This window comes from Mastigoproctus giganteus, chromosome 5, assembly GCF_048544385.1.
Source record: "Mastigoproctus giganteus isolate SK-2022 chromosome 5, ASM4854438v1, whole genome shotgun sequence".
Taxonomy (NCBI): domain Eukaryota; kingdom Metazoa; phylum Arthropoda; class Arachnida; order Uropygi; family Thelyphonidae; genus Mastigoproctus; species Mastigoproctus giganteus.
In genome coordinates, this window is record NC_143579.1 from 101333866 (window position 1) to 101349720 (window position 15855).

Genomic DNA, 15855 nt, shown 5'->3' on the forward strand with positions numbered 1-15855 from the left:
TTTTCTGTATTTATAAATGATATTGATGATGGTATATTAGGCTTAATGTCCAAGTTTGCAGACAATACAAAGGCTGGCTGGGTTGTTAAGGACACTACTGAAGCTATGCTGCTGCAACAGGATCTGAAAAGGTTGAGCAGATGGACTGAGAGGTGACAAATGAAGTTTAACATTGACAAATGTAAAGTACTACATATGGGAAGCAGTAACCCCAGAGTAACGTATCAACTCTGTGGTACTACACTGACAGTGGTAGAGAATGTAATGGAGCTGGGTGTAATTGTGCAGGCAGATATGAAGTTTTCTGAGCAGTGCAAATGGTCTGCAAGAGTAGCTCATGGTGTTTGGTCAATGATATACAGGAATTTTTCTAGCAGGGATAAGGAGGTAATTATCCCCTTGTATAAGGTAATGGTCAGGCCACTCCTTGAGTACTGTATAGAGGTGTGGAGGCCTCATTTTAAGAAGGAAGTAGAGCTGTTGGAATGAGTACAGAGAAGGGCAACAAGATTAGTGAATGGAACAAAGGGTTGCTCTTACGAAGAAAGGCTTAAGTTTTGCAAATTAGTGTCTGGAGACTAGGCACCTGCGAGATGATCTGAGTGAAGTGTATAAAGCCTTGAATGGTTTGAGCTAATCCCCCGAGAGGGCATAAATTCAAATTGAGGAAAGACAGTTGTAGGATAGATCTGCGGAAGTTTGCCTTTAGCCTGCAGGTGGTTGATTGATGAAACAAACTTTCAACTGTTGTTGTAGAAGTTGATAGCTTATTATTATTATTATTATTATTATTATTATTATTATTATTATTATAATAATCAATTATTATAATAATAATTATAATAATTATAATTATAATCAATTATTATAATAATAATAATAAGCTATCAAGTTGATAGCTTATTATTATTATTATTATTATTATTATTATTATTATAATAATCAATTATTATAATAATAATAATACGCTATCAACTTCTACAACAACAGTTGAAAGTTTGTTTCATCAATTAACCACCTGCAGGCTAAAGGCAAACTTCTGCTTAAATAGATTCAGGGCAGAACTTGACAAACATTTGGATTGAGTAGATGGGTAAAATAAGGGTGTGTTTTTTTTTTATTTTTTGGCTATGTTGGCTTGCTTTGTTGCATCATGTGCCTTTCTAATGCTTATTCCTAAAAATTTGTCAGGAACAATTTTGGATCTCTTCTCAAGATTGCCCAATGTCTTCTAGTAGTTCATCCCTCTCATCTCTGTTAATTAGCATTTTATCAAAACCTGCTTTTGCGAAACAATTCTTAATCGTTGTTTCCATCACATCTTGACTCCACACTTTTGCCAACTCTGATATGCACATTCACAAATTTATAACAGAATCTATAGGTCGGTTGGTTTCAATTCTCAGTATAATTTTTTTCAGTATGCACCTTCAGTAGTGCATTTTCAAATTCTTGATAATGCCTTGGTCCATTGGCTGCAGTTTAGACGAGGTATTTGGAGGGAAGAAAACAATCTTCACACTTGTAAGTTTCGAAATTACCGAGTGAAGGTGGGCAGGGCAGTTGTCGACAATGAAAGCAATTTTTCTGTTTTATTTTGTAATTTTTCTGTCGAAATTTAAAATCCACTGTTCAGAAATTTCACTTGTCATCCAAGCTTGTTTGTTGCAGTCCAACCCTAACAACTTTACTCCTTTGAAACATCGGGGTTATTTACCTTTGCCTATTACCAAAAGCTTCAGTTTTTCATTATTATTATTAAGTTGTTGTTTGGTTTTTAGGAGCATTAGCAACTAAGGCCATATTGCTCCGGAATATGCGGTGGTCATTCCCTGACCTTTCCGCATCCTCCATATTTGGTGGTGACGGGCTCGAACCCCGGTCTAATCAAGAAGCGTGTGGTACGCACTGCTGCGCCTTCCCACCTGGCTACGAAGACGCCCAGTTTTTCATTACCAGCCATATTTGCACCAACCAAGAGTGTAATTCTCTCTATGTTTTTACCACCTAAACATTTATCACCTTTAAAAGTTAGTGTCTTGTTCAGCAAACATTTAAAAAATAGACATGTTTCATCAATGTTGAATATGTCTTTGGACTCTTAGTCCTCCATAATTTTTTCAAAACTGTTTCTTTCCAATGGGTATAGTCTTCTTTGATTGCAATTCCACTTTCATCAGAAATAACTTTTTTGAGCAAGCCCTAACGCTCTTTAAATTTGTCCAGCCAACCAGAACTGGCTTGGAATATTTTGTGCCCCAGAAAAGATGCGCACTCCATAGCCTCTTCTTTTATTAATAGTACTGATATCGGCATGTTTTGGTCTCTAATCAACTTCATCCACTTGAAAATGTCTTCATCTGCATCTTCCCAAAGGCATAATTTCGCACGCTTCCAACTGGGTCACGTTTCTTCAAACAGTTTGAGAATCGAAACAGGGTTTTTCAGAATGGTTGACACACTACTGGCAGTGACATCAAATTTTAAAGCGATTTTTTTTTTTTTTTTTTTAACGCCCTGATCTACACTACTAAGCACTTCCACTTTTTCACACTACACTCAAGGACACTGTAAGGTTACTTGCACAGCAGTTAAAACAAAGCTGAAATTAGGGACGATTTGTAGCTACCATGTAAACAGAGACAGGTGAAATTTAGTGAAAGTGTGTGACTGATTTCTTTGAAACAACAGATGAATTTCAGAGATAAAGGAAAATCACTTTCTCCTAATTCTCTAATTTTACAGTAGAAAAAGGATGCTTACAGTAGAAAATAGGTTGACCAGAGCAAATGCCTGCATTGGGGATATACCTTAATCTTTGCCAATGGCTGTGGACAGCTGACTAGCAGGACTTCTTGGCATAGTAGTGTATAAGTTGTATAGATTTTGCTTCTGTTTAGTCAATGCTGACTCACTACTGGGCAGAGGCCTCTCCAAAACTTTTCAATCTTTTTCTATTCTATCCTGTGCCGTGGTTGGCCAATTTCCTCCTGCAGGGTGTCACAGGTATCATTAAATTGTAAAATGTTTTATCTCTTAATTCATGCTTTCTACAGCATCAGCTTTTTTGCCTAAAGGCCAGAGGTGCAAACAATGCGTACCCGGGTCTCTGGAAATCAGTTCGTTATAGGGAAACTATTTTCAACGTAATGACCAAGGGGAAATCAAAAAAAGTTCACTACATAGAAAATTTCATTATATGGAAGTTCATTAAAGAGAGGTCCAACTGTGTGTGTGTGCATAAAAAACCAAAAAGTCCTTCCCATTTGAGGACTCACTGTTAGAAAACCGTGAGATAATGAATAAAGACCTTTTCAGCTTCATCTTATCTTTTTAGCATTCTTAGGATAAATGGCCATGGTTATGAAAAACCATTGTTAATGTACACAAGAAGTGCAATAGAAAAGCTATAAAAATTGAGTGCTATTGTTAAAAATAATGACGAGCATAATTGAATATGGCATTTGTATAATTGAGAGAGAGAGAGAGTCTATACAAGGCAGTGCAAAAATTAAGTTTTAATTTTGATAACATTTCTTTGATTCTGTTTTACTGGCTTCCCCCCCCCCTCTCATAATTAAAATTATTGATTATAGGAATTATTATATTATACCCACCAGTTAAAAACATGCATATAGGGACAAAAGCTAGAGTTTTCTTGTGGATTTGTTCTGACACACGTGGACATTTGGTATTCAAAAGTCAGTATACCAGTTTTTGCATCTGGCAAAAATATGTATGGTATTTGTATATGAATGATGATAATACAGTACTTGTAATAATGATGGCATGAAGCTCTGTGTAATGTTGTATATCATTATTAAATGTCAAAAAATAAAAAAAAATGTCACAAAAGGTTCAGAGGGGGTTATATGATGTCAGTAGAACCACATGCTTTAAAGGAGTTAACAGATTTTGAATACATGGGAATACATTTATTGTTCAAATTTTGAACAATAAATTATGTTCGAAATTGATCCTGGGACTAGGGAAACTTTTCAAAATTTTGTACAAAAGCTGGACTTTTTCACCTTATACACCGAAATTCTTGCATATGTGAGAATTCATATCTGTAATCTAAATACTCTATATATATGAGTGATGACAACATAAATTGCATCACTGTACATTTTCTTCCAAAACAGCATTATAATTAAATAATTGCCCCTGTAGCCTCAAATTTGTTATACTCTTATGTAAATTGATTATGCATTTTATTGATAAGAAAATAAATCAACGAAAAAACTATTTAAACATATTTATTTATAAATAATCATAGGAATACATTGCAGACCATATGAATTGCTTCTTCATTGTGGCCAATATTTTAAATTAACATTATATAATAAGATGTAAAAAAATAAATAAATAAATAAATAATAATATATATACATTATATATATATATATATATATATATATATATATATATATATATATATATAACCAGCAGTAAATAGATATTGTTATGGTACTATTAGGTCTTCTATAACAGATATTAGTATTTTGTTGGGCTACCATGAACATTAATTACCATCATCTGTCTGGCACACATCAGATTCTTGATACAATCACTGCTTAGTTCATGATACTAGCCTTGAATAACAGCTTTGTGCAATGCTGTTTTGCTTGTTGAATGGTTTTTAGCACCCCTCACTGCCTCAAAAGCTAACAGAAATTATATATGGAAAAACAGACATTCCACGGAAATAGGGATTGGGTAAGAGATGTTTTTATCTTTATTCTGTAGACAGAGTTTCTTAAAGAGAGGTCCTCAGACAACTAGAGTACCAGAGCTGTCGATGGAGGTCCATGAGTAACATTCTTTATTAAAAAAATAACTTACTGAATACTTTTTAAATTAATTTCATGTGATCAATTTAAATTAAAATAGCTAAATTTTTGCACAATGCAACGAGATCTTGTTGCACTGTGCAAACATTTATATAAACAATAATAGAAAGAACAGTATATAGCAGAATTACTGTTCTTCAAAGAAATGTCATCCTTCACAAAATAAAAATTAAATATTGAAAAAAAAAAAATAAATAAATAAAACTATGTATTGTAATATACATATATTTTTATATATGTTGTAATATGCATATATAGGCTAACATTAGAAGTGAGATTCCTCAAGGATCTATCTGTTTTGAGATCATAAAGCACTGGGGCTTGCTTTCATGTTATTGTGTTTGTTTCTGAATTGGAGGTATCAGCGTGGTGAGGTTAGTCATATCATGGTGTTTTCTTGCCACTTCTTCATTGGTTGCTGTCTTTACAGTGTCACCATTACAAAAGATCACAAGAACAAGTCCTTGTTCTTGCACCTGGGGTGACCTTGCAGAGGCAGCCATCGCTGGGAAGGTGCCATGAGGTGTTTGACTTCATTGTGTGGCTGTTTCCAATTTGGAAATGAGTGTAATAGTGCCAACATGGGTTTTGGCTGCTTTATTATCCTCAAACAACATAGTTTACCTACACATTTTGTGCAGACAGGGCAGCTCATGGGGTTTTGTCAATGGTATACAGGAACTTTGCTAGCAGGAATAAGTAGCTGATTATCCCCGTTGTATGAGGCCTTGGTTCAGCCACATCTTGAGTACTGTAATACAGGTCTGGAGGCATCATTTTAAAAAGAATGAGTATCTGCTGGAATTTGTGTAGAGAAGGGCAACGAAATTGGTGAAAGGAGCAAAGAGATCTGATTGAGGTGTTTAAGGCCTTGAATGGATTGAGTAAGCTTATGTTGATGGCATTCTTCCTCTTTGGCAAGACTACACACGAGGAGACAAATTCAAATTGAGGAATAGATGTTGGAAAGTTTGCTTCAGCCAGCGGGTGGCCGATTGTTGGAACAAAGTTCCATGTGTTGTTTTGCAAGTGGGTATCTCGAATAAATACAAGGAGGAATTCGGGTAAATTGTTGGAGGAGATGGAGAGGTGAGGTGGGTAATTTATTTATTTATTTAATTTTTTTTTTTTGGCTAATGCTCTATAAGCTTGCATCATTTGCCACTATTCATATTAAGTTTTTTTGCATCACTATTAGTAGTTTTAAATACTTAAACCACTGTCAGAATCATCCTTCAAAATAGTAAACTCATCATACCTTTAACATATTATTCCATTCAGCTGCACAAATGTCTCTAACAGGAAAACCATTTTCCAATGATTTGTCGATAAATCACTTCCATGTGAGAGTAACAACACAAGTACGATTTTCTCTCTTATGATAAACTGCTACACCCCCAGCTTGTTGATCTTCTTGTTTGAAATGAATGACACAATCAACATTAAGTATGCTTACTTCTTCTTTGTTATTTAGCTATGTTTCAGAAAGTAGAAGTAAATTGGATTGTTGGGTGACTGCATCAGTGAGATTATCACTGTGAGCATGTAAACTTTGACAATTTAACGTTAGAATTGAAAGATCTTGTCGTTTACTGATGAACTCATATAAAGTACCTTGCATGTTAAGTAGAGGATTACTCGACAACCTGGTCATTTCAGCTTGAAATGCAAGAGTGGATGTAGCGTTTCTCATTCCATGATAAAATTTCTGTTTTCCATTTGCAGCAATATAAAGATCATTGATACCAGTTACTTGAGATAATGCAACATTAAATAGTTGTTGTTCGTGATATTTCTTGTATTCATAAACTATGGAATCGAAAGTACCCGAGATTTATGGATGGTAATAGCACAAGCCAGTATTAGTGGAAAATGATTTCATTTAGCCAAGATCGTTCTGCTGTTATTCAGTGAAACACTCTTACTTCTTGCGATCAGTATGGCTTCTAAATCGACTTCTCAAGCCATAGCAAACCAACGAGCCTTCGTTTTAGCAAGTCAACCCACAGCAGATGATCCTGGAAATTTCAACCAAAGATGTTTAATAGAATTAGTCTCTTTGTCATATTCAATACATGCCAATTTTCCTAAAGCTCTATTAGCCAGACCCATCGGACACATCAATATTAGTGATTATCAAGTATGGATTGCCAATAAGTAAAGGTTGCTTGTAAATACACATTTTCCGACGTATTTATAAGAAACTTTTAACAAATTTTGAGTTCTTAAGTCTCATTATTTTCGTGGCCATATAAAGAAAATGATAAGGCATCACTCCACACTGATGTGAACGATAAAAAGTTCACTCGATGCTGTCATAAACAATATAACTTTCAAATTATCTGTAAACTCTCGATACTTACCAAGATAAATGCTAGGAAAGGACAATTCTTCGGCATATTTGTCAAAAAGTAAACTTTGTGGAACATTTTGTTCACAAGGAGCTATTCGTAAATATTTGTCATCGCTCCACAAAAGATTTTGTTGTTGAGCGACTAAACTTTCTTCAATAGGTATAGCTTCACTAATTTCATCACATGTAGGAGCATCATCGTGTTCCATGTTTTCATCGAAGAATGCTTCGTCAATCTTGATATCATACAGATGATACAAAGGAGTCATAAGTAGTTACTTTAACCAAACCCTTACACCTCGTTTACAAACCAGGCCCATTAAATAACTTGATGTGTGTATTTTTTTTTTTGCATTTGATATGAACATTAATGCAATAATCATCATCTATTCTCCGAGGCAAATAATTGACCAACGAATTAACATTTACAAGATCATTTACATTTATAATTGTCCCAAAATTCCGTATTGGCCGAAACCATGTCTTAGTTTTCTAATTTACATGAATAGTATACGTGGAGAAATGAGTCACTCGGTCACGAAATCCAATCGAGGCAGATGAGGTGGAATAGCAGAATAAACGAAACTGTTGCTCTTTGAAAATGTTGGAATGGAATAATTTTTGAGAGATGTTTGACAAGTATTACAAGCTTTCATACTTATGTCTGCAGTTGGAAATTTTAAGAGAAGTAATGGATAACTTTCTGGAGTGCACAATTTTACATTATTTTCAAACGCAGATATCACAAACAGCTCCAAATGTATTTTTCAGAAATTGTCGTTCAAGTTCTTTATAGGAGTTACGGTTATGTTCGATGTTCTTGTAAATGATTTCATGCTCGACTACTGTTGAAACCTGTGGAGGATTTACAACAGGAGAATGAGCTGAAATATGATTTTGTTTCTTTTTGGATGATGCAATCAAAGCTGGCTGTTGCAATATACTCTGTCTAGCTGGTTCAGGAATCAATTGAAAATCCTCAGGTAATTCAATTGAACTCAAATCTTCTGGATCGAAATCTTCAGGAAGTTCTTGAACGGATCGCCAATAAGTAAAGGTTGCTTGTAAATACGCATTTTCCGATGTATTTATAAGCAACTCTTTGTGATGTTGACGGTTCAGCTTCTTGAAGAGAAGTCGATCTAGAAGGTTGATGTAGGTTAAAATCTTGAGAAGCAGTTTTATTAAACTCTGCATTTTTTTTTTTTTTTTTTTTTGTTCTCTATGTTTTTGAACTCATTCTTTTGTCGATATGGAAGGCTTCTTCGGTGGCTTTGAAGTTTTATTCTTGCGTACTTTTTTCGATTTCATTCAGCTGGAGATTTAGCCATTTTCGAAATACTCTTATAGGTTGTTTACTGAAATTAGATTTGGTATTTTTACAATTCAAAATACATTAGCAAAATCCATTTGTATGACATCATAACCAGAAACTACTGCAAGAAGTGATTGTTTGTTCAAGTGATTGCTTTATTGTTGCGTTCTTGAATCAAAACTGTTTAAATTTTTAAACGGTTTATTCAAAACTTACTTATGCTATTTAGAGGGTCAATGTTAATCAAAACTTGAGAAGCAGATTTTATAAAAGTCTGCATTTTTTTTCGTCCCCTGTTTTTGAACTCTTTCCTTTACAACTTGAGAGGCTTCTTTGGTAGCATTGAAGCTTTTATTCTTGCATAATACTACTATCCGCCGCTTACTCTAGGAATCGTTAGTGATTGAGTTAGCATTATTTAGGAAGTGACGTCATTTCCATATCTTAATATGAATTTATCTACCCACTCAACTACTTACTCTACCAAATCAAAGTTAATGACTGAGTTAGCGCCGTTTAGAAAGTGACATCATTTCCTCTTAGGTGACAACAGCCACCTAAGAGGAAGTGACGTCGGTTGCGTAATTTGCATAAGAAAATTTCATTACCAATCAGTTTTATTCCAGTGCCACCATAGATATTTTCAAGTAAAAAAAAAAAAAAAAAAAATTCGCTCAAATCATGTCTGTCTTTCCCTCTAATAATTTGTTTGATTCTTAAATTTATTCAAATTTCCTATTTCCAGTTACACTTTGGTTGAGAGCAGATTTTTGCATATCTGCCTGCAACCATGCTTTTACTATTTAAGTATATGTTCCCTTTCATGCTTTGCAAGAAACAGTAAGGCTACCATTGGGATTTGGTTTACTCAATCTCTCTAAAGCAGAGGTGCTCAACCTTTTGGAAGTTACGGACCAATTTGACAATTTGGTACACGTCACGGTATATAAAATAGACAAGTCTTATATACCGCTTTTAGGCTCGAATTAGCATTAGCAATATGGAAGCATATGATGCAAGAAAGCAAGCTTATACACAGCATCAGCCAAAAAAAAAAAAATTCCCATTTCACCCACCTGGTCACTCCAAATATTTGTCTAGTTCAACCTTAAATTTATTTAAGCTATCAACTTCCACAAAAACAGATGGAAGTCTGTTCCAGCAATCACCTAGCTGCTGGCTAAAGGCAAACATCTGCACATCTGTTCTACAACTGTTTTTCCTCAATTTGAATCTATGCCCCCTCAGGTTCTTAATCTGGGCAAGTGGAATTATGAAATCACATCACCACTGAATCTGCACAAACCAGTCAAGGGCCTTAAACACCTTGATCAGATCACCTCGCAGGTGCCTAGTCTCCAGATGCTGCAACTTGCAGACCTTAAGCCTTTCTTCGTAAGTGCACCCCTTTGTTCCTCTCACCAATCTTGTTGCCCTTCTCTGTACTCGTTCTAGCAACTCTACATTCTTCTTAAAATGACGCCTCCAGACTACCTGTATACAGTACTCAAGGTGTGACCTCTAACCATTGCCTTATACAAAGGGATAATCACCTTGTCTCTGCTAGCAAAATTTACATATATCATTGACAAAACTCTATGACCTGCTCTGGCAGCCCATCATCACTGCTCAGAGAACTTCATATCACACTGCATAATTACTCCCATTTTTTTTTTCATTCTCCACATCTCTGAGTGTAGTACCACAGAGTTGGTATGTTTCGCTTGGGTTACTGCTACCCATATGGAGTATTTTGCATTTTTCAATGTTAAACTTCAGTTGCCACTTATCAGCCCATCTGTCTAACTTTTCTAGATCCTGATGCAGTAGCATACTGTCTTTAGTATCATTAACAACCCTGCAAACCTTTGTATCATTTGCAATCTTGGTCATTAAGCCTGATAAACCTTCATCGATATCATTGATAAATACAGAAAACAACGATGGGCCCATCACCGAACCCTGGGGGACTCCGCTAATAACAGCCCACAATATAGAGCAGTGTCTATTTATTACCACTCTGTCATCTCCCACTCAACCATCCCTTTATCCATTGTAGCAACTTACCCTTAATGCCATAACGCTCCAATTTGTACAGCAATCTTCCATGTACAGCAGTATCAAAAGCTTTCCTGAAATCCAAGTATACGATATATCAAAATTATGTTTATCATTCAGTTCCTTTGTGAACACGTAAAACTGAATCAAATTGGTCAGACAAGACTTTCCTATTGACAAACCCATGCTATGTCTGAACTATTGCTGCTGCCTTGTCTAGGTAATCCTGTATCACCTCTTTAACCAGTGACTCCATTATTTTACCTGGAACAGAAGTTAAACTAACAGGTTTATAATTAATTGTGTCATCCTTTGTGAACTGGGGACACATTTGCATTCCCAGTCCACGGGGACCCTGACTCTAAAGTTGCGCTCATAATTATGGCTAAGGATTTGATTATTTCCTTCCTGCCTCCGCCATTATAACTGGATAGATTCCACCTGCCTTTTTTATGTTTAACTTCAACAATTTCTCCTCCACTTTGCTCTCAGTTATCACAAAATCACTTAGCTCCCTGTTCGTTTGATAAACTTCTGGCATTCCCCTCCTTCAATAACTCCTCATGTGTGAATATAGATGCAAAATACTCATTCAGTTCATCAGCTACTTGAGCAGGATCATCAATAGTTGAACCATCTAAGTTAAGTGGACCAATCTGATTCATCCCCTTCCTTCTAGAGTTGACATAAATAAAGAACTGTCTGCAGTTTTCTTTTTTTTTTTGCATCCTCTGCCAAAGATTTTTCGTAATCTGCTTTCGCCTGCCTAATCTCCTTTGTGACTTGATTACAGACTAGCTTATATCTGTCGTAGGCTTCTGTGTCGCCTGATTTACATGTATCCCATGAATTTTTCTTCTCTGCGACGAGCTTCATTAATTCATCCGACATCCATTTAGGCCTGGACCTTGAACATTATTTCATAGTTGGTATGAAAAGCCTAGTAGCCCTCAAGATTAAGTCCCTGAAGGTTTCCCATTTAGAATTCACCGTTGGTAACATCATCAGTTGATCCCATTCTATAGAATTTAAAAACTGTCTGAGACCCCTGTAGTCACCTTTATGAAAACAAAAACCCTTCCCTTTACCTTTGATTGTAGTTACATCTTTAAGTAAATCTCACATCAGTACACTGTGATCACTGTCACCTAGTGGTTCCTTTATCTGCAAATTTCTATTCCATGCATCACCACTACTGACAATCAGATCAAGGGTATTACTCCCTCTGGTTGCCTCTCAAACATGTTGCTGTAGAAAACAATCCTCCAGTAAATCCACAAAAGTCTTGCTGACGTGCGAGTGACCAACCCACGAGTTCCTGGAAAGTTAAAATCCCCCATTACAAGCCATTCTGATTTACTGGCCTATTCTATTTCTCTTCACAACTGTTCATTATATTCATCAGGGTCATTAGGCCTATAACATACTCCTACTCTCATTTTCCTTTCCCAGTGTTTATGTCACACCAAACAGACTGGTCATTTCACTGTCCACTCGTGTCAACTGGATGCACTTCTTTAGATTTTGTGTGTTTCTTAACTAACAGCATAATCCCTCCTCCCTTCCTACCCAGTCTGTCCTTTCTGTACACATTGTACTTCCCAAATTCCAATTCTGCAATGCTTATATCTGTGTGACACCATGTTTCTGATATCCCAACAATATATGCCTTTGATGTCTTGATCAGCACTTCAAATTCATCAATTTTATTTACTATACTTCCAGCCTTAGTGTACATGCACTTGTTTTAATTTTAGTTTCCCTAACACAGCCCATGTATTTACTTGTTCCATGATGACTCCCAGCAGCTCTTGAAATCCCCAGCAACTTCATCTCTAGGCTGCTGCTCATTACAATGGAAGCAGTGCAAGAATCACTTTCACTTCTGCCTGCAGCTACTGTTAATCGTTCAGTCTGTGAATCCCCCCAAACTAGCAGTTTTCTGAACCACCTAACTACCTAATAGCATCAGCAAATATTCTTGCACCCTTTTTATTTAAGTCTATCCCATTCTCTGTAGAAACAGTCTCTCCTGTTAGCAAGCACACTGAAAAAAATTTATCCGTGAGCCTTGCACAGTCTCTCTAGGGCTAAATTGATTGACAAGGCTCTCATCACATACTTCCTCCTATCGTATCAGCGCAGAATTGCAGACACTTTCAAATTTAAACCTAACGCGATTTTTTCAGCATTGACCTGTACTGGTTGAGTAAATCTGCAGATCTCTTACTCTTAAGGTTATTAGTGTCAACGTGTACAACAATATCACCTTTTGTGCACTTAAAAGATGATATCTGCTCTACAATGTCATGAACTTTTGCCACTGGCAGATATACCCTGGTTTTATTGCACCCATCCTGTTTTTTTTGCATACTATATTCCATGTCTTCCTGACAATAAAGTCACGGATAATAATTAGTTCCTGTGGGACCAGCGCAATCTGCCTTAGAGATTACCACTATGTGGCCTGAATGCACATGAGTTAGCTCTGGCGTTAAATTTGGCAGCTGAGAGCTTGATAGGTCCCTCATATTAATTTCTTCGAGGGCATTTACCCTACACCTCAAAATGACATAAACGCCTATCAGAACACTGAGTTGGTTGTTGTTATTTGGTTTTTAGGAGCATTAGCAACTAAGGCCATATTGCTCCGGGATATGCGGTGGTCATTCCCTGACCTTTCCGCATCCTCCGTATTTGGTGGTGACGGACTCAAACCCCGGTCTAATCAAGAAGCGTGTGCTACGCACTGCTGCTCCTTCCCACCTGGCTACGGAGGCGCCACTGAGTTGGCACCTAATTTCTTCACAGTCTCTGCACTTAGCACACACAAAGACATCCTCCTTGGGTAGATCATGTCCTGTTCTAGACAGGCCTGCAACCATTTCACATTTCGCACATTGTTTTAGACTGTGATGCGCGGGAGAATTGTCACTTTCGTTCTTCCCGTGAGCCAGAGCTATTCTGTGAATGCTGTTTTCCTGCTCTAGTCTGGGTCATGATTCCATTTAAGTATAATTTAATTAACAATGAAATTTAATAAGATTAATAAATTTTATTGATAATACTATACTAATCTAACAGATTTCTAATAGACTGCTATGTATTTCGCTATATAGTTTTACATTAAACCTTACGGTATTCCGTATTGTATAACAATGGTGGCAAGTTACGAACGTAAAATCTACGGACAGCGAGTATTAAGTTTGAAAATCGCTCTCTAAATTCAAACAAAAAAAAACACGGAGCTTGGCTAGAAGTATAATGCTACTTATAGAAAATAATTTAGTATAACAATTAAGTCAATAAAACGACTAAATATAAATGAAAACAGCGTTCGCAGGACCTTCAAAAATCTTGACCAATGTGCCAGTAGCCTTGTACCCGGCTCCTTGTTACCCCTCTCTGCACTCATTATAGCAACTCTACACCCTTCCTAAAATGAGGCCTCCAGATCTGTACACAGTACTCAAGCTGTGGGCTGACCATTGCCTTATAAAATTTGCTTATACAAAGGGATAATCATCTGCTGATCCCTGCTAGCAAAATTCCTGTATATCATTGACAAAACCCCATGACCTGCTCTGGCAGCCTGTCATCAGAAAACTTCATATCTGACTAAACAATTACCCCCAGGGTCCTTTTCATTCTCCACTACACTGAGGGTAATACCACAGCGATGGTACATTTCTCTGGGGTTACTGCTAAACATATGCTGTATTTTGCATTTGTTAATGTTAAACTTCAGTTGCCACTTCTCAGCCCATGTGCCCATCTTTTTTAGATCCTGTTGCAGTATCATATCACTGTCATTAACAACCCTGCCAACCTTTCTATTATCTGCAAACTTCATGGGTCCAACACTGAACCCTAGGGGACTCCACTAATAACATTAGTCCATGAAGGGCAGTGCCCATTGACTAACACTGTGTCTTCTCCCACTCATCTTGCCATTAATGCCATACTGCACCGATTTGTACAGTGGCCTTTCATGTGCAACAGTATCAAAGGTTTTCCTGAAATCCAAGTTTATGATATCAAAATTATATTTTGCAGCCAGTTTCTTTGTGACCATATGAAATTTGTCCGACAAGGCTTCACCATAACAAACCCATGCTGTGTCTGAATTATTACTGCAGTCAAGTCTAGATGATCCTGCAATGCTCCTTTAACCAGTGACTCCATTATTTTCCATGGAACAGAAATTAAACTAACAGGTCTATAATTTTCATGTCACGCTTTGATCCCCCTTTGTGAAGTGGGGACCTTCCCTAGTCTCAGGATGCTCTCATATGGCTAAGGTTTTGCTCACTTCCTTTAACATAACTGGATAGATTCCATTCACCACAGGTGCCTTTTTCTATCATTATCATTAGCCATATGGTACAAGAAAGCCAGAGGCTTATGCTGCACCAGTCAAAAAACAAAAAAATTCTGAGTTACCCTGAGAGTGAAAGAGATCTACCAAGAAAGAGAAGAATGATGATGTTCAGCTCAGGACCCTAGGTGTGCCAAGCCCATACTCACCAGATGTGAGCCCCTATGCTTAACTTCAACAATTTCTCCTCCACTTTGTTCGTAGTTATTACAAAATCATTTAAATCCATGTTAGAGTTTGATAAGCATCTGGCCTTGTCCTCTTTGAATAACTCATGTGTGAATGTAGATGTAAAATACTTATTTAGTTTAGTAGCTGAGAATGATCATCTACAGTCAAACCACTGATATCAAGCGGACCAACATGATTGATCCCCTTCCTTCTAGAGTTGACATAAGTAAAGAAGTCTTTGCTGTTCCTTTTTGCATCTTTGAGAAAGATTTCTCATAATCTGCATATGCTTTCTAGATTTCACGTAATCTCCCACCTTTGTGATTTGATTACCGATTAGCTTATATCTACTTCGTTGATAATTTATATGTATCCCATGCATTTTTCTTCTCTGCCCCGAGTCTCATTAGTTCATCTGATATCCATTTAGGCCTAAACCCTGAACAGTATTTCTTAGTTGGTACAAAAAGCCTAGTAGCTTCCATTTACTTCTTTGAATGCTTCCCATTTAGAATTTTCTGTTGGTAACATCATCAGTTGGTTCCACACCATCAGTTGGTCTGAGACCACTGTAGTCTCCTTTATGAAACCAAAAACTCAGAGGAGGCCCCAAAATCTGTGACGCCCTGTTCAAAGATTACTTGCAGAGCTCTGTGCAAAACTTATACGGGGCATTTTGTAACAGTGATTTTTTAAATTTTTTTATTGTTTCAAATTTTACAGCTCG